The following is a 21315-nucleotide window of genomic DNA, read 5'->3' on the forward strand; positions in this document are numbered from 1 at the left end:
CAACGTCAACTCTTTAGCATGTCATACTTTAATGAGTGCTCACAATCATAAAAGATGTCCAAGATAGCATATTTATATGTGAGAACCTCTCTTTCTTTATTACTTCCTATTAATTGTAACGATGACCAAAACTATGCTTGCCAACTCTCAACAAGTTTTATGCCTCATACTCTTTATGTGTGAAGTCATTACTATCCATAAGATCAACATGGTTTCTTTTATTTCTTTTTATTCTTTCTATTTTCTCAAGATCATAGCAAGATAGCAATGCCCATGACTCAACACTAATCTTTATTATAAATAGCTCACGGACTCAATTACACAGAGGGATCACAAAGCAAAACTCAAAACTAATTCATACCAAAAGTTTATTCTACTAGATGAAGATATTACCAAAAGGATCGAACTAAGAAAAACTGTAAAGATAGGAGTGTGAAGGTGATACGATACCGGGGCACCCCCCCCCCCCAAACTTGGCAGTTGCCAAGGGGAGTGCACATACCCATGTGATTATGTCTCCTTTGCTGGTGAAGAGGGTAGTGTTGTTGATGATATAGGCTTCTTCCTTAATTTGCATTTGAGGATAGAATTTTGCTCCCTTTGATCATCGATTTCTTGCTCAAGGCTTAATATCTTTTTGCATAGTTCCTGTTTGTTTTCCTGTAAGAGACGAAAAGGGATAAACTCGATCTTGGGTTTCTTTGCCTTATCAGGAAGGCTTGACTTTTTAAACTCCACATGCATGTCCCCAGGTTGAGGTAACGGGACTTCATCTTCATCCGAGCTCGTCTCCTCCTTTCCCTTAGGCTCGTAGTATTCTTCTTCCTCAATGGTCCAACCACAATGCTCCAAGTCCCCATATACCCTTGAGTCTGCAAGGTAATCAACAACATAGCTTTCTCCCTCCGAATCCTGGGACGACATATTGCTCTAATCTGTGGCAGAAACAACTTGAAACAAAAATAGAGGATATTTGCATGATACGGTGGTCAAAACCTCTGGGAGATTATATCATGACTTTTTACCGAGCAAAAGAAGTATCGTGCAAGAAAACAGAGTCCAGAGAGCACACGAGGTGCCCACGAGGCAGGGGGCGCCTAGTAGTGTAGGGCGCGCCCTCCACCCTCGTGGACGCCTCGTGTCCTTCCCAGACTACTTCTTATTTTCCTATTTTCTTAAATATTCCAAAATGGAGAAATACTGCTGTTAAAATTAATTTGGAGTCAGTTTACTTACCGTACCACATACCTATTCCTTTTCGGAGTCTGGAACGTTCTGGAAGATGTCCCTTATGTATTCCTCCAGGGTTACGGTTTCAATAACATTAGTTTCAACATTTATTGGGTTACCTGAGATATAATGTTTGATTCTTTGACGGTTCACCACCTTCGGATTTGTGCCCTCGAAGTTGTTGATTTTTATGGCACCGGAATGATAGACTTCCTCGATAATGTAAGGGCCTTCCCATTTAGAGAGAAGTTTTCCTGCAAAAAAATCTTAAACGAGAGTTGAAGAGCAACACATAGTCACCTACATTAAACTCACACTTTTGTATCCTTTTGTCATGCCATCTTTTAACTTTTTCTTTAAACAGTTTGGCATTTTCAAAAGCTTGGGGTCTCCATTCATGAAGTGAGCTAATGGCAAACAACCTCTTCCCACTGGCAAGTTTGAAATCATAATTGAGCTCTTTAATAGCCCAATATGCCTTATGTTCTAGTTCGAGAGGTAAGTGACAAGCTTTTCCATAAACCATTTTATATGGAGACATACCCATAGGATTTTTATATGCAGTTCTATAAGCCCATAATGCATCATCAAGTTTCTTGGACCAATTCTTTCTTGATCTATTAATGGTCTTTTGCAAAATTAATTTAAGTTCTCTGTTACTCAATTCTACTTGACCGCTAGACTGTGAGTGATATGGAGAAACAATTCTATGATTAACATCATATTTAGCAAGCATTTTACGAAAGGCGCCATGAATAAAATGTGAACCACCATCAGTCATTAAGTATCTGGGGACTCCAAACCTCGGAGAAATAACTTCTTTAAGCATCTTAATAGAGGTGTTATGATCATCACTACTAGTTGGAATAGCTTCTACCCACTTAGTAACGTAATCAACAGCAACTAAAATATGTGTATACCCATTAGAGGCAGGAAAAGGTCCCATATAATCAAAGCCCCAAACATCAAATGGCTCAATAACAAGAGAATAATTCATAGGCATTTCTTGACGTCTACTAATATTACCAATTCTTTGACATTCATCACACGACAAGACAAACTTACGGGCATCTTTGAAGAGAGTGGGCCAATAAAAACCAGATTGCAATACCTTATGTGCAGTTCTATCTCCAGCATGGTGTCCTCCGTATGCTTCGGAGTGACACTTGCATAGGATATGTTCATGTTCATGCTCAGGTACACAATGTCTAATGACACCATCTACTCCTTCTTTGTAAAGGTGTGGGTCATCCCAGAAGTAATGTCTTAAATCATAGAAAAACTTTTTCTTTTGCTGGAATGTAAAACTAGGTGGTATGAATTTAGCAACAATGTAATTAGCATAATCAGCATACCATGGAGCAGTACGAGAAGCATTATGACAGCTAATTGTTCATCAGGAAAGCTATCATTAATAGGTAGTGGGTCATCAAGAACATTCTCTAACCTAGAAAAGTTGTCTGCAACGGGGTTCTCAGCTCCCTTTCTATTAATAATATGTAAATCAAATTCTTGTAGCAAGAGAACCCACCTAATAAGTCTAGGTTTAGCATCTTTGTTTTCCATAAGATATTTAATTGCAGCATGAGCAGTGTGAATAGTTACTTTAGAATCAACAATATAAGGTCTGAACTTATCACAAGCAAATACAACTGCTAATTTTTTTCAGTAATAGCATAATTTCTCTGGGCACTGTCTAGAGTTTTACTAGCATATTGAATAACATTTAGTTTCTTATCAACTCTTTGTTCGAGAACATCACCTATAGCATAATCGCTAGCATCACACATAATTTCAAAGGGTAAATTCCAATCAGGTGGCTGAACAATAGGTGCAGAAACCAAAGCTTTCTTAAGTATTTCAAATGCTTCTATACAATCATCATTGAAGACAAAAGGAATATATTTTTGTAATATATTTTTGTAATAGATTATTCAGAGGCCTAGAGATTTTAGAAATGTCCTTAATGAACCTCCTATAAAAACCGGCATGACCAAGGAAACTTCTTATACCTTTGATGTCCTTGGGACACGACATCTTTTCAATGGCATCAACTTTAGCTTTATGAACTTCAATACCTCTTTCAGAAATTTTATGCCCCAAGACAATGCCTTCATTAACCATAAAGTGACACTTCTCCCAGTTCAAAACAAGACTAGTATCTTCGCATCTCTGCAAAAGTCATTCAAGGTTGCTCAAGCAATCATCAAAAGAGTATCCATAAACGGAGAAATCATCCATGAATACCTCACAAATCTTTTCACAAAAGTCAGAGAATATAGCCATCATGCATCTTTGAAAAGTAGCAGGTGCATTCCATAAATCAAAAGGCATACGTCTATAAGCAAAAGTACCAAAAGGGCAAGTAAAAGTGGACTTTTCTTGATCATCCGCTGACACAGGTATTTGAGAGAAACCAGAGTAACCATCTAGAAGCAAAAATGTGTATGTTTGGATAGTTTTTCTAGGATTTGATCAATAAAAGGTAAAGGGTAATGATCCTTTTTAGTAGCTTTATTTAATTTGTGGAAATCAATTACCATCCTATAACTTGTAATAATTCTTTGCGGGATCAATTCATCTTTATCATTAGGAACAACAATAATACCTCCCTTCTTAGGGACACAATGGACAGGACTTACCCACGTACTACCAGCAACGGGATAAATTATACCTGCCTCTAGGAGCTTTAGTATTTCCTTTCTTACCACTTCCTTCATCTTAGAGTTTAACCATCGTTGATGATCAATAACTGGTTTGGCGTCTTCTTCCAACTTAATTTTGTGTTGGCATAGAGTGGGACTAATGCCCTTAAGATCATCAAGAGTATATCCAATAGCAGCATGGTGCTTCTTCAGAGTTTTCAATAATCTTTCCTCTTCCTGCTCCGAAAGGTTAGCACTAATAATAACAGGATATATCTTCTTTTCATCAAGATAAACATATTTAAGAGTATCGGGTAATGATTTAAGCTCAAACACGGGATCACCCTTAGGTGTGGAAGATCCCCCAGGATTTCAATAGGTAAGTAATGTTTCAAAACAGGACCCTGTTTACAGAATAGTTCATCTATTCCCTTCTTTCATTCATGAACATATCATTTTCATGGTCTAGCAAATATTGTTCTAAAGGATCAGTAGGAGGCACAGCAATAAAAGCAAGACCAATAATTTCATCCTTACTAGACAGTTCTTTATCATGGGGTTTTCTATGAAATTTAGCAAAATTAAACTCATGCGTCATATCATCCAAGCCAATCGTGACAACATCTTTTTTGCAATCAATTCTAGCATTAACAGTAATCAAGAAGGGTCTACCAAATATAATGGGACAAAAGTCATCTTGTGGGGAACCAAGAACAAGAAAATCAGCAGGATATTTAACTTTCCCACACAAGACTTCAACATCTGTGACAATCCCAATTGGTGAAATAGTATCTCTATTGGCAAGCTTAATTGTAACATCAATATCTTCTATCTCAGCAGGTACAATATCATGCATAATTTCTTGATATAAGGAAATAGGTATTGCACTACCACTAGCACCCATATCACATAAGCCATGATAACAATGATCTCCTATTTTAACAGAAATAACAGGCATGCCTACTACGGGTCTATGTTTCTTAGCATCAGGTTTAACAATTCTAGCAACTTCATCACAGAAATAAATAACATGTCCATCAATATTATCAACCAAGAGATCTTTAACCACAACAATATTCGGTTCATCTTTAATTTGCTCAAGTGGTGTAGGTGTTTTAGTATTACTCCTACGAACCACAGTTGAAGTTTTAGCATGATCTTTTATCCTAACAGGGAAAGGAGGTTTCTCAATATAAGTAGTAGGGACAATAGGATCATTATAAGTGACAGTATTTTCTTCAACTTTAATAGGTGCAAATACTTTTACTTCAGTGGGAGGATTATATTTAAACCACTTCTCCTTAGGGAGATCGACATGAGTAGCAAATGATTAACACAAAGAACCTACTATCTCAGAGTCAAGTCCATATTTAGTGCTAAATCCACGAAAAACATCGGTATCCATAAAAGATTTAACACAATCAAACTTAGGTGTCATACCTGACTCCTTACCATCGTCGGAATCCCAATCTTCAGTGTTGCATTTAATTCTTTCCAATAAATCCCACTTGAATTCAATAGTCTTCATCATAAAAGACCCAGCACAAGAAGTATCAAGCATGGTGCGATTGTTGAAAGAAAGCCAAGCATAAATTTTTTGAATAATCATTTCTCTTGATAGCTCATGATTGGGGCATGAATATAACATTGAATTAAGCCTCCCCCATGCTTGAGCGATGCTTTCTTGTAACACCCAAAAAATTTAACCAGGTTTTAGTTATTAAAATTTTGCCAAGAGTTTAAAATTTTTGCCTGCAAGAATATCTCTGTTGATTTCAAAACTTTTCTTTTAATATTAAGGAGTTTTTCCCAAGTGGGTCCTTCCAAAACATATTGGACTTATATGCCCTCTCACTAAAAAACATCTCTCAATCAGTAGATTTATTTATTTATTTATTTCACCTTGAGCTTTATTCATTAAAATGACTTGTTTTTAGTTTTGGAGCTCTTTTTGTACTACAACCAGTTGATAGATTTAACTAAAAATCCAACAAAAATTTGGAGATGTCATGTGATGTCTCTAAATCACTTTTGTGCAATAATATATTTCATTCATTGCATATTTTGAGTGCTACACATGTTTTTCTTCTCTGGTCCAGTGGGCAATTTTGCACTACAACCCTTTTAAATATTTCTTTCTAGCTTCCACCAAAATTATGGGATGTCAGTAGGAGCATATCATTCCATTATATGAAAAAATCCAGGGATGTTCTTTGAAAATTTTGAGTGAATCAACCTCATCTTCATTCTGGTCCAACATGATGGTTTGTACAACATCCATATTATTGCTTGCTCTTTGGCCCTTGATTCTTTCTCCTACTTGTAGTCCTCCATGCTAAACCCCTAAGTCCAAGAGCATGCACTCATTTGATCATTTTTGGTCCATGAAATGATGCCATTCACCTCCTGTCCAGAATTGAAGTTCTGCAAAACTTGCACTAGCAAGTTTGTGCTTTTCACAAACTAACCTCACCACCCTCTTGTGCATCCAAAGAGACTAGGATCTGGAAGAATTGGCTATTCCAAGAAATGCCTAGGTGCCTGTGACATTTTGTCAAACACCTTGAGAGCATGACCAGATTTGACAAGAGTTGTTGTTGGCATTGTGAACTTGGTCTCCTGACCAAACCACCTTGTCCCTTGATCTTCCCTCTATCTCTAACCTAGTTCTGTTGCTTGCCAACCTCACCTGAGACCTCTAGCATGCCCCGGCATTTTATCGAACACATTCCGTGCGTGCTCTGGGCGCGAGCAGAGCGCGCGTATTGCATGAGCCACGGCCGAGCCGACACGTCGCGCCCCTGGTTTTGGCCCGCTCTGTAGCGCCATGCCACGCACTCCCCTCCTCACAGCAACGCGCCAAGCTGCCTTGGCAGCCTACAGCGCCGCCGTCAGAGCGTTGGCGGCACGCCGGCGTCCGCAGCGCGCCCCTGCCTCAGTAGGTGCCGACAAGCCACCAGCGCTCGCCAGCTGCCCCCTTAAGCATCTCTAGCTCATCCGCAGCCTCGTCCCCTAGCGCGTGTCGCCTCCACATCGCCATAGCTATAGAAAGACGGTTCGTCGTCGTCCTTATCGCCGGCCAACTCGTAACCGACCTCCACCGCCTATATAAGGGCCCCGGAGCTCAATCGAGTCCGGAAGCAACCTCAAATGATCCCCCTAGAGCTACCATGGCCAACAGTCAAGGAGGGGTAGGCCATCTTCCCCGAGTCCGGCCGGTTCGATCGCTGCCAAGTCCCGGTCGATTCCGTCGCAACCAGGGCCTCCCCCTCTCCACTCTCTCCACCAGGAGCTCTCCGCACTGTGCGCGGCTGTGGTGTTCCAGCACTGCGCAAGGGACGCCTTGGTGTATCGCGAGGCCAGACTCCAAGCGACCCTTAAGGGGATGGAGGAGTGCCTCCAGGAACCCCCCGGACCCTCTGGGCCTCCCGAGGCTCGGGGTCAGGGCGACTCGTGAGGAGCGACTCCAGCCGTGCGCGTCTTTGGCTACCCCAACACCTCTTCAGCTACGGTAACAGGTGACATCTCCAGTTCGTTCAGTTTGGGGGCGCCCCGCGGGCTGCATCATCCCCAGGCCGTATGGGTCCGTCCCTGTGGCATGCATCCCTTGTTGCATCTATTAGAGCTAGTTTTACCTTCCTTCGCAAGCTATTTTAAGATTATCAACTGCCTGACCGGCGCTTCGTCGCCAAGAATGTCTCGCACCCTTGCGAGCCCTCCCATGACCGCCTCATGATTAAGGACTGGCATGGCGTTTGTACTCAGGTCCGTCCCTACGGTGTCGCTAAACCCAAGAGGCTGAGCTCTAGCTCGCAGGCCAGTCCCGTGTATGTCACCTCCCATGGCCCTTGGTGCCTTGTTCTTGCATGAGCTAATCATGGGTGGATAAGTGAGTGCACGCGACCTGGTGCCCCCGTGGCCACGGGAACCGCGCACCGGCTGTTTTTCTTCAGGATCTTTGCATGAGAAGACTAGGCACGACGCCTGTGCTCGGGTCCGTCCCTACAGCGTCGATAAACCCAACGGCTGCGCTATGTCTGGCGGGCCGGCCCCGTTCATGTCACCTCCTGCGGTCGTTGGTGTCTGGCCTTCTCATGCAATAGCCTAAGGAGACTCATTCGGCGGAGGCTTCCTAACCATCTCGCAGGACTAACACAGGTGCTCCCAGTCAACACTACTAGGGAAAAGCCTAGTAACAGCGCGGGTTCTAGGTATATCAGTAGCGCGGGGACCGGTGCTACTAATAAGGCTCTACAGCTAACACGTAGCAGTAGCGCGTGCGCCCCCGCACTACTGCTATACAAGTGTAGCAGCAGTGTGCTGCGTGGATGCTCGCTATTGCTAATAGCTCTAGCGCGCTTTACCTGTATGCGCTACTGCTACTGTCACGCTACTGCTAATTTTTCTTCACTCGCTACTGCTAATTTCAGTAGTTTTTTTTTAAATCTGCATATTTGTTTTATATTTGAACAGGCTTTATACAAGAATCTTTAGTACATACAAATGTCATCATGATACACATACAAATGGCTGCGAGACCACAAATGTAATCATAGCATATACATACAAATAGTCTCATCATAATCATCATCCAACACAAAGTGGTATCTCATCATCATCTCGAAAATAGCAATACATGGAAGTCTCGAATACTTGCAACTACAATGCCATCCATCTAAACAATGGTATACACGAGAAGAGCTATCACTATGAGTGAGAGCAGAACTATGCAGTACATGAGGCGGTGGTTACGAGTCCTCTCTCGCGCTAGCGTGAACCTCAAGTAACTAGCTTCTCCTTGTTGTCTGCTTTTGAAGCCTTTATGGCTGGCGCCCGAGACCCCACTCACTTTTTCCTGACACTCCTGTCACTCAATGTACACCCCTGGAACCTTCCCTTTGTACACGACATAGCACTACCATCTCGCAATTAAGAAACTAGGTACCTGTTAGAGATGCATCTTCATGAAAAGGATGTACAATCATATGCAACAAAATATACTAGAGCAACATGAAAAAGAAAGGGTTAGCAACTAGATGCAACATATAGTACGCAAACTAATTAACTAGAGGTACGCAGGTCATCGTACGCAAACTAACAAAGTAGCGTTACGCAAGTTCGGCAGGGACCGTGGACATCACAAAGTTTCATCGCTACAGAAAGTATACAAGTTTAGCCGACACATATCATCATCATCGGCATCGTAAATCACTAGAAGTTCCATCCTTCCATGTCATCGAGGATGGACCCTAGCTTCTTGAACGGCGTGAGTTCTAGACGTTGCATGCCTATGCGAGTTCGGACGTCAGCTCGCGATATAGGGCCATGGTGGAACATCCCCTTCTCATCGATGACTTCTTTCATGATGATCGTCACAATGTCCCTTTGGATGCGAAAGAAGTCATCTCTAAGTTTATAACCTGCTTCTCCATGAGATTATAGCCACTTGTGGATATGATCATCATTTCTGCTTGTCATGCGAAGCTTTTGGTGATTCGTGCTGAACTCAATCATGAGATGGACGATGTAGAATCCATCCTTCTTGCTTGGTTTTGGGACATGGATGCAGGAGAAGTTAGTTTTATTCGCGAAACCCATCTTCTTGTTCCTTTGTTTCTTGATCTGCATGTGGCCACCTCTAATGTTGAAGCCTTGGAGAGCATCATCTAGAATATTCATTATGTGGGTGTAGTCCTTTTTCTCGTAGTCTCCGGAAGGGTCAAAATACACGGCGTGGGAGACTCGCGGGTAAAGAACGATAAGGACGGCACGCCCGTTGCTGCAGGGAAAAGACACCTCAAATTATTCTCCATATGAGTGAGAAGGAATGATTGAAATGTACGAAAGGGTTGTCCGGAACTGACTTACTTTGGAGATAAGGCAGGAGGACAATTTCCTGGTCCTTATTCTGTACCATGAAGTTTTGGAGGTACTCCCTAGCAGTTTCATGCTCAAAGTCGCCGAGACTCAAGAAAGACTCGTTCATGTAGTATAGATCCGCCACACAGATTTGCGAGACTTCTTCTCTCTTCATGACGGAGCTCATATGTAGCGCAAAAAGGCGGACGATTGTAAAATCAAGCCGCCTTGTCAGAAACATCTCAAAGATATGGTCAAACCGCAGAAAGAACACCTCCGCGGGCCGTGTGTCGACGTAGCACTTCCCCTTAGGCACACGAGCCGCGTATGTCGAATATCTTGGATCCTTCAAGGATAGTAGGCTTTTCTCAGTCGACAGCAAATGGTCGTGTAGTCTCCTGAGATCCCCTGATAGTGCCTCCAGCGGTTTCAGCGGTAGCATCGGCTCGCCCATGATATGGAACATGGCCGCACCTTTCACTGGTACACGCTATTCAGAAACCATCATCTCGCTACTATGTGCTCTCGCTTGTTTGGAGGCACCTATCTTCCCTGGTCTCTTTCTCTCCTTTTTCTTGGGCACACCTTCTAGAACCTTCCTTAACCCCTGCCCTAGTGTTGTCGGGCTAAGCACTGTACAACCCCCAGCTAGTTGAGCCTGTGTTGAGGCGGCATCTTCAGGCATGTCCTATGAGGATTTCATGAAGAGAGACTTCTTGCAATCCCTGCTACGACCTTCCTGCCCGGGCATATTATCCATATCCTCATTAACATGCTGATAGCCCGATTCGTCATATGGTTGACTCATCATATCTATGTCACAGTCATACGCATTTGTATTGAGGAAAACCATTGGGTCGACCTCCATCTCATCATCATCCATTCACTGTTCTACAGGACCGATTACATCAGCCTGTACTATTGCACCCCCTTCATCACGTCGTCCGCCGCTCTCACCCGACACTACATGAGCTGGTAATTGCGTAGGCGGGGTGGTGGTCTCCGGACATGCTTGTTGATGTGTGGTTATTGGTGTGCTCTTGGCCTGCTCCAGACGAAGAAGATTCTTCGGCCATAGCAGCACCCAACCCTTGCAGCTTCCAACCCGCGGCGGGGTCTCGTCATCCTCTCCCACATGCCGTACTGGAGGAGGCAAATCCTCATGCCCCGATTTCACACTGGACAAGTTAACCCTGAAGTGCCCAGCGAGGATCGGCTGGTTGTGGAACGTGGGTTGCAATGGGTTCACTATCACCCCCTTTCCCACATCCACCTTCTGGCCTTTAATCAAGTAGAGTATGGTGCACGGGGTTTCGTCGGCCTGCAAACACATGTCTATGGCGTAAAACATCCAAAGGCAACGAAAATGGAATATTCTATATATATATATATATATATATATATAGACGGTCTATTCTGCTAATATTAGCAGAATAACTATCATGCACACCACTTCCGCACTGCATGCTGAACGCAAGTTCACGTCATTCTTTGAACCAAGTGTGCTGCAGTACTCACACGAGTGAATTTCTCGTCGGAAAAAACTGCACGCGTTATTTTTTGGTATTGTTTCCGCTCTAATTTTTTAACGTTTATCAGAATGAGGCATGTAATATACCATTGAAAACATATGCATTAGGTGCAACTTCGACATGTTGAACACTTTTCGAGATTCCACACGGTTTAAGAGCAGTTTTGAAAATGGCGCGGCCCATGATGAGTGGCAGCGAGCGTTTTTTCGCGATTTCTTCCAAACCGCTCGTCGGAATGAAGCAAAAGATACGCCATTGGATAGATATCGTCGAGGCGCATCTTTTTCATATATAAATTTTTCTCTAATGCTTACGGTTTAAGAGCAGTTTCAAATTTACTAAATCGCGGAATTCTGTTTTTTGAATTTTTTCAAATTTTTGTTACTGTTTTCGCTCCAATTTTTTAACCGTTTGTCGAAACAAGGCGTGTAATATATCATTGAAAACCTATGGATGAGGCGCAACTTTTATATGTTGAAATGTTTTTGAGATTCTTTACGGTTTTAAGTTAATTTTGAAAATCGTGTGGCGGATGACAAGTGGCAGCGGCTGTTTTTTGTGATTTTTTTACAAACTGGTTGTCGAAATGATTCAAACGATATGTCGTTGGAAAGATATGGACGAGACGCAACTTTTTCCTGTAGAACACTCTCTCTAATTCGTTACGGTTTAAGAGCAGTTTTAAATTTACCGAAATATGGACACTCTGTTTTTCGCGACACCCAAATCGACGTGCGTACTTCATCCGACTGAAAACCGCACTGCATCGGACGAAAATGCCGCACTGCATTAGACGGGCAAGAGAACTGCATGGTTTCCTTTTTGTGGGACATAAATTTTTGAAGACGAGGAAGAAAACCGCACTGCTTTTAGACGGAAAAGCGCACTACATCAAAGAGTCAAGCGAACTTCATGATTTTCTTGTCGGGCGTAAATTTTCTCAAGTGAGCTTTTGTGAGTTTTTGTCGTCATTTTTTATGAAAGAACGCACTGCTTCGAATGGAAAACCGCACTGCATCAGAAAGTCAAGAAAACTTCATGATTTCTTTTTGTTGGACGTAAATTTTCTCGAATGAGTTTTTGTTTTCTTTTTTTAAACATTTTTTTATAAACGAGAGTGGACCGCAGAGACGAGTGCAAATAAAACTCGACATACATGGAAGTGAACCACATTACTACCAATAGTGGGCAGCTTTTCAAAAAAAAGAGGTTCACTAGAAGAACATCCCAAGAAAGAAGAGTGTCGAACTAAGCGAACAGGCACACCGCACTGCATCGCACTGAATTGATTAGCCAGGAGCTCAATTTGCACCGAACAGTAGATAAAATCGATTGCCAAAACTGCAAGAATTTGCAACATGTTCTACAAGTAGTCCCTTATTTTTTTTACATAACTCAGTGTACTGCACGCCCGAGAAACATGAACAGCTGCACATGGCAAAATGAACTTCTACAAAAATGCAAAACTTTGTCCGAGTGTTTGTCATCACGAGCGGGTGTTCCGCCGGCTGAACACTTCAAGTGGGCGTTCCCCCAAACGACTTGTCATGGTCATCCTGTCTGTACCCGGTGAACTTCAAGCCTGGAAAAATTTGAATAGAAGGTAGCACATTAGTGAGAGCTCGCCGGAGAGGAGTGGAGGGGAAGGGAGAAGAGATAACTGGTGGGATGGGGATCCTGCGCCATGGAGCTCGCCGCTAAGCACTCGAAGAGATGGATCTGGGGTGCGGGTTCAGCCGCTCGTTGTGGTGGTTACATGGAATGCTGCTGGGGGGCCGAACCTACAAAACAGAGAGAAGGGGGATGGATGAGTAGCAGGGGACATAACATGGCAAAACAACCCGGAGCTGGCTGCCGGAGAGCCCTGCCACGCCACCACCACCGGAGAGGACGAGGAGAAGGACCAGGGAGACGACAACTACCGGATCTAGCCGTGGAATCAGCCTGCTGGTGCACCATGGGAAGAGCATTGCCGGAGGTCGAGGGTGCTCGCAGGCCTGGGTGGGGAGCGAGCTGCACGCCGGGGCGGGCTGCACTACATGCCATAGTCGCCCGCACTGCATGTTCAGAGGGGAAGTGGGGAAGCCAGTAGCGCGGCGTCGGGAGTGGTGGCCCGGATCCAAGCGCGGTGTAGAGCGAAGGTGGTGGCGGCGAGTGTCGGGATCCGGTGTGGCTGCTCCGCGCCGGAGGAGTGGGCGCCCAGGCCTCGCCGGAAAGGAGGAAGAGAGCCGGCCACTCTCCTCCCTTTGGGCCTGGCTGGATCAATGATGAGATTGGGTGGATGGGGAGGTGGGGCGCCGATGCGGTTCCATGGCGGCAGCCACACGCCGGAGTTGGAGTAGTGCTCAAGCTCAAGAGAGGGGATTCCATGACCGGGAGCTCGCGGGGTGGTGTCTTGGTCGATGGTTGGCACAGCACGGGGCACAGAGGAGGAGCAGCATAGCTTGTTGGGGCCGATCCAGCGGCGCAGGGCATCGCCGGGAGCTGGGACTGCCCGGATCTGGTGGCGTGGGGTCAGCACATCTCGGATCCAGTGGTTGGATGGCAGGGGGTGGCCCGATGTGGGCGGTGGCATGCCGGAGGTAGCGGGGGTAGGTGGTTGGTGGCAGAGGAAGGAGGTGGAGGGAGGTAGAAGGTGGAGGTGTGGGGTGAGGCGAGCTGCAGAGGCGCGACGGGGTGGCGTACAACGGCGGAGGAGGGCTTGGAGTTGGGGGCAGAGAAGATGAGCCGGGGCAGTCGGCTTGTGGACTTGTGGACGAGGGGTGTATGCAGGAGAGGTGGTGGGGGTTCGCTCGTTGCATGTGGTTCGGTTGCTAGTGTTAGCAGAATAAGAGTTTTAGTGTGCAGAATAAGGTCTTAAGGGGTGTTATCATAATAGACCCACCCATTATATCTTAAGGGGTGCAGAATAAGCGTTTTGGTGTGCAGAATAAGCGTTCTGTAGCAATTCATTTTTCTCCTCGGCTGTTTTTTTTGCGTCCTCAGATGCTTTTTTATCGACCACAAGCTTCACCTTCTCGTTGATGTCTGCCTGACTAAACTTCTTTTTCTGCTTCTTGGCCTGCGGTCCCTCATTGTAAAACACCTTCCATGTGGCGCCTTCTCCAGCGCCGTGCACACGACCATATTGCGGCCGCTGGTCCAAAGGGAGTCCCTTAAGTTCGTTCAAGGCCCGGTTGAGAGGGGTGTCCCACTTGGGCCTCATCGGAGAAGTAGGGCTTTCGGCTGCAAGCTAGTGTTGCTTCTCCTATAGAAGGAGCGTGAACTGTTTAGGAATGTGTAGTCGACTAGATATGTAGCTAAATGTAAGGTGGTAAAAGAATAATTACCAGTAGTCTAATCAATTTCCTCGTGATCTGGTTCGTGTAAAAAACCTTTTTTTCCTTGTCCCACTTGTAGCGGGCCCAGATGAAGTCACGCTCCAGGGGGTTGGTGAACTTCGCGAAGGGGTCTGGGATACCCGCGGCTTCACTTTCCGCGTCCTCCTTATCCCATATGGGCCTTTTACTGAGGTAGCCACGGCTTCCGAGGCGATGCTTCCCCGTGTTCCTTTGCTGAAGGCTCTTGAATTTCGCAGCCTTAGCCTTGGCTGCCTCGGTAGCGCAAGTGTCCTTGAACTTTTCGAACTCCTCTTCCGTAAGTGTCGGATTTTCCTCCAGAATCTTGGACAGGGGTTCCTCAGCCTCAATAGCTCGTTTCACCCTCCCTTTCCAGGAGGCCAAATCACTGCTGAACATGCCCATGGCGTGATTGTTAATCTTTTTCATCTTCGGGTCATCCCACGGTTGTTCTAATCATCCCGGTCGGGGAACTTGAATCTCTTGTGCAACTTCGTTAGGAGCAACTGCGTCAACTGTTCTTTACTCCTTAAGTCATCATCGTTGATGCTCGCGCATTCCCGTAGGATGCATCCTACTAGGTTCCCATAGCACTTGTGAGGTTCTTCCAGCTCTAATGGCTCAAACTTGCCAAGTGCCATCTTTGTTAGCACTAGTTGTCCAATCCCTAGTTTGCTAGGTTTTCGTATCCTCTGCTTCTTATGCTTCTTCTTTTTGGTAGCGGCATCGGCGCCGGTACCTTCCCCGCCGGTATCTTCCTCGCCGGTTCCTTCCCCGCTGATCTCGGTGCCGCCATCGGTGCCGGCGCCATCGGTGTCGGTGTCGGCATCAGTACCATCATCGAGGTCGACCTGCAAACCTTGCTTAGCAGTCAAATAGTCGAGGTACTCTTGTTCACCCTCATAATCCATCTCGTCTGCATCTTGGTCAGAAGGCCCAGTTTCTTCAATGTTCGACATGTTTCCTATGATTAAGTCTCCTCGTTTTATTCTAAAATTATGAAAAAATGAGAAATGACATAAAAAGAAATCTATGTGCCAGGACTCAATATGCCTACTATGTAGCACAAATCATGCCAAAATTCATGGTAAATTTCGGCATGATCTTTGCTAAAAAATGGACATATCGAGCGCCTGAAATTCACCGGAACAGAAATGAATCAACATTCCGGCGTAACATAGGCCACTCAGATCATTTACCAAAATTGAACCAAAACATCACATGTCCAAATGACATGTCCAAATTCCAAACATGACATGTCCAAAACATGATATATCCACATATCACATGTCCAGTTCAAATTTGCATATATATTCAGCCTACCTAAATTCAGCCTATCTAAATTCAGCCTACCTAAATTTGCTTTAACAAGGGATGTTGATTTGGACAATTGCTTAAATGTTTCCTTTTCTTTTAACTACAATTAACCCTAAATTTCTGTCCTATTTTAAAACCTAGCTAAATTCATAACTAAATAGATAACCTAATTAACTTACTGCCCTAACTAAAACCTAAGTAAATTAACTGAAGAACCCTAGCTAGCACAGAGGGGGGGGGGTTTACAGAGGGTGCAGGGGCGAGGTGGCAGGCCCGACGACGGCCGAGGTTGGGAGGGGAGGAAGCAGAGGAGGGAGGCGTGGCGCATCGGGGTCGGGGGCGAGCGCCGGGGTCGGGGGCGAGCGCCTGGTCGGGGGCGAGCACCGGGGCGTGGCGGTGCAACGAGGGAAGAGAGAGTGGGGATTTGGGGGGGAAACAGGCGGGATGAAGCAGAGAGAGTGAGGATTTTGGGTTAAGTGGACGTAGCAATAGCGTGTTTTGACCAAACGCGCTACTACTATTACATGCAGCGGTAGCGGTTTTATACGGAAACCGCTACTTCTACCTTGACTAGCTGTAGCTCTTTTTCAGTAAACCGCTACTACTATAACCAGTTTTCCTTTTTCTTTTCCTTTATTTTCTCCCACTTTTCCTTTTTTGAGAGCAGTGAACGAAATATATTGAATCATTTGACGGTTAAATATGTATACAAAATAGGAACATATATATTACATCATTGGACCCATGCATAATAATGGCTAAGTGCGTATACAAAATAGGAACGTATATATATATATATATATATATATATATATATATATATATATATATATATATATATTACATCATTTGACCGATAACATATGGTTCCTCGGCGTTGACGTTTTCGTTTTTGAGTCAGCTTCTTTCCCTTCTTGTTCATTGAAGAATAATTGCGCCCCTCATTGTGACTTTGCCTTTTCCACGGAGTACGATTTTTCTTAGGTAATGTAGTATTGATTCTTGTTTTGACGTATACTTCATCATCATCATCATCTTCCCTCATTGGGTTGCCGTACTGATCATAGTCTTCCTCGTTGGCGACTCCATCCATTCCAATGATGTTCCTTTTGCCTCTCCTCACGACAACACGGCTGGGATTGCGCGGGTCGATTATGAAGAAGCATTGTGTCACGTGCTTAGCGTGTACCCATGGCTCGTTTTTTGCGATAGCTTTCACGGTAGCGCTCTTCCCGTCGGGTATAGTCATGGTAGTGAAAATCCGGTTTTGTCTTTCGACATTCTTAGCCCATCTGACACGGAACATCGTCGTGTTGTGCAGTCCAGAGTAGTCAAGCTCCCAGATCTCCTCGACCCTTCCATAAAATTGTTCAGTTGCGCCGTTGTCACTGTCGGTCATGCATTCCATTGTCACCCCTGAGTTCCGATCATCACTGTCTATACCTTTGGCCTCCATGTAGAACGTGTATCTGTTGATATCATATGCCTGATAGGTTACGAGGTTGGGCGAGGGGCCATGCTAAGGTGTACATGAGCAATCTATCCTTAGAGCCCTCCTCCAGGGGATTAGCAATAATATGCTCTTTGAACCAATGCAGGAAAGTGGAGTTGTGCTCTCTAGTAACTTCGATGTCCGTCCTGCATACCCCCCGGTCACGATACTTCTTTGCGATAATTTCTTTGTGCAGTGCCACGAAAGGATCTACCTTGTCTAGGTGTTGTAGAACTACCAAGTTTGCTCTATCAAAGTCGCTGCATCGATCTGAGTATGCCACGTGCATTTCCCTGCGACCGTTGCAGTGACCTTCTCCTTCGAGCCTCCCATCGTGCTTGTTAACAGGCAAACCAACACTAACACCAGGCGGCTGCCCTGCGCCATATAGAAAATTCTCGCAGAAAGAGGTGCACTCTTGTGTCACATAGCCCTGGATGATGCTTCCATCCGGACGGGACATGTTACGAACGAATCCTTTGATGATCCCATTCATCCTCTCAAACGGCATCATGTTGTGCAGGAATGACGGCCCCAGGTCTATTATGTCATCCACAATATGGACACATAGATGCACCATCACGTGAAAGAACGCGGGCAGGAAGTACATCTCAAGCTCATTCAGTATCACAACGATCTCTTCCTGTGGCCTTCGGAGCCGGTTCACACTGATCGACTTTCGAGAGATGACATCAAAAAAGTTGCAGAGACCAATAAGCGTGTCACGGACGTGCTTGTCCATTATCCCTCTAAGGGCAACAGGTAGTACATGCGTCATCATCACATGACAGTCATGGGACTTCATCCCGCTGAACCTTTTCTTTTCCGTGTCTAGATATTTTCTTATCTTCCCATAGTAACCGGAACTAACTTTGACTCCGATAAGGCACTTAAAGAATTGATCGATCTCGGCCTGACTTAAGGTGAGGCAAGAAGGGGGGCAATAATCATGTTTCTTTATTTTCTTGCCCTTCTTCTCCCGTGCCTCTGTCTTTGTCTCCGTCTCGTCTGCCATTTTACGGGGTGGCATGTGCAGATCTTCCCTGATTTTCAAATCTTGCAAGTCTTTTCTTACCTTCGGCCCATCCTTGGTCCTATCTAGCATGTTCATCAGTGTTGCGAGCAAGCTCTCAAGGACATTCTTACAGATATGCATTTGATCAAGGCAATGAGGTGTATCGAGTTTGTGCCAGTACTCCAAGTCCCAGAACACAAACCTCGTCTTCCATACCTTCAGCAGCGGCTCCGGCGCCTTTCTCATTGTCTTTCCGGCGCGGGGCACTCCTTCCAGTTTTTCAACAACTCATCGATTTCGGCACCGCTCCGCTTATGTGGAGGTCCTCGATGCTCAGCGTGACCATTGAATAGATCTCCATAGTTTCTCCATGGGTCGTCCTGTTCGAGCCATCTTCGACGCACCATGTACACGACTTTCCCAGACCCGCCAACTTTCCTTGACGTTAGCCGCTGAGACGTCGTATCATCCATGCACCGCGTGCATCCGCAATATCCATGGCACACCTGGCCTGCGACATATCCGTAACCGAGATAGTCGTGCACCATCGTGATCAGTGCAGCTCTCATGTCGAAATACTCGCCTTTGCTGGCGTCCCATGTCTTGGCCGGTGTTTTCCATAACATGTCTAACTCCTCTTGAAGTAGCCCCAGATACAAATTAATATTATTTCCTGGTTGTTTCGGCCCTTGAATAAGCATGCTCATGTGAATGTACTTCGACTTCATGCACAACCAGGGGGGAGGTTGTACATCCATACAAACATGGGCCATGTGCTATGGTTGGTGGTCTGGTTGCCAAACGGATTCATGCCATCGGTACACGTGCCGAGCATGATGCTCCTTGCATCACATTCGAAATACCGATAGAAGCTGTTCAACGCTCTCCACTGGCTTCCATCCTTGACGTGTCTCAGCTTCGGATCATCTCCATCGTCGGGCTTCTTCCTCTCCGCGTGCCAGCGCATTAGCTTTTCTTCCTTGGGATCTACAAAATACCGCTGGAGACGGGGAGTGATCGGTAAGTACCATACAACTTTTTGGGACATTTCTTCCCGGCCTTCTTGTATTGAGAAGCATTGCACGCCGGATAACTTGTTTTTTCCATGTGCTCCTTCCGATAAATTATGCAATCGTTGATGCATGCATGGTATCTAATGTGTGGCAGATCAAGAGGGCACACGATCTTCTTGCCTCATCAACACTAGTAGGACATAGATTCCCCGCGGGAAGAACATCCTTTAGGTACTTGATATGCTCATCGAGGCTAGTGTCGGTCCATTTGTTTTTAGCCTTTGTCTTCAGGAGTTGGAGCATGAAACTCAAGCGGGTCACCTCAGGATTGCAACCATCATACAATGCAGTGTTCGAGTCTACCACCAGTTGCTCCAGCTTAGCCTCGTCTCTAGAAGCAGCTCTCTCAGTACTCATCTCCTTGCGAAGCAATGCTTGAACATGAGGGTCCCGCATGATTGAACTTAGTACCGATGAACTCTGCTGCGTGGAGTCCACGTTGTTCTCTCCGCCGCCATGTCCGGCACCTTCTCCTCCGCCATGTCCGTCCCCTTCTCCGCCGCCATGTCCGGCCTCTTCCCCGCCGACATTATCGATCATCTCTTTGTCTTGCCCCATGTCATCATTCCCTGCCCCGTCGGCAACATCGTCATCCTCATCTTCAATTATCCACTGAGTATAGCCATCCATGAAACCAGTCATGACCAGGTGCGCTTCGACACGACCATCGTCATGGGGGTCGAGCCAAACTATTCCGTTGTTTCGACACGGACATAAAACCTCTGTCCGGTTATTTTCTTTCATGTGCTGCACCGCCGACCGCAACCACCTGTCCACCATTGTTCCACTGACCATCGTGAACGTCTGCACAATAATAATAAACAAACTGATTATAAAAATGCGTGCATGCATCAAAGTCATACAAAAATTTGGCATGCCCTTCCCTAAAAATAAGACATATATAGATCTAGAGTTTGCCCAGAATTCGCCGAAACGGAAATAAATCCACATTTCGGCAAAACATAAGCAACTCAAAAGCACAATTTGGCGTCAACTCATGCCACACACACAATTTCCATCATATATCCCAATTATCATATCACACACACATAAACATATTTCCATTTTACAAAAGCATGAAATTTTAATCATGTCTATCTTGAGATCGAGCACACGGTGGAGATGATGATGTAGGGAGATCAAAAGTGCACAAAGCTCTTCTTGACAAAGATAGATCTAGTTAGGGGGCAAATAGTGTCGGTGTTCTGGGAACGGGGGTACCCATACTTGCCTGCATGTGGCCTGCAGCGTGGCTCTAGGAGTGGCCCAGTACGGCCCATCTTCGTCCTCACAAGCTCAAGACCCTCGGAGGGGCCAAGCCTCGCGGGGCGGACGACAGGAAGCTTCCTCAGGCGCAGCCTCGTCAGGCTGGCTCGCGAGGAGGTGGAGAGATCAAGGCGGGGTACCTCATGAGGTGCGTGTGATGCAAGCCATGACGACCGAAGTCAGGCGGGCGCCGGCCTGCGTAGTGTCCTTGTTTCCTCTTTGGTGCAAAGGGGGCAAGCGCATGCCAAGGTATCAAGCAAAGGCTACCATTTCAGTGCAACAAGACCAAGACCAGCAGAACGTCAGGATGGAGGTCATCGTGGAGCCCAGGAAGGCGTCATCGTCAGAGTCTTTGGCAGGCGAGGACCAACTTTAGTCAGGATAAGTGTACTAGATGTTCCCCTTCAAAATGGCCAATTGTTAGCGCCCTTCCCGCTCAATATTTGGGAAGAGGACCAGGGCCTCGCTCTATAAATAGGGCTAGCCATCACAGTAGAGAGCATCATCTGATCCACCCAAAAGAACACCCCTCGCGAGGTTGTTCTTCC

The sequence above is a fragment of the Triticum dicoccoides genome, chromosome 6B (genome assembly GCF_002162155.2).
Source record: "Triticum dicoccoides isolate Atlit2015 ecotype Zavitan chromosome 6B, WEW_v2.0, whole genome shotgun sequence".
Classification (NCBI taxonomy): Eukaryota; Viridiplantae; Streptophyta; class Magnoliopsida; order Poales; family Poaceae; genus Triticum; species Triticum dicoccoides.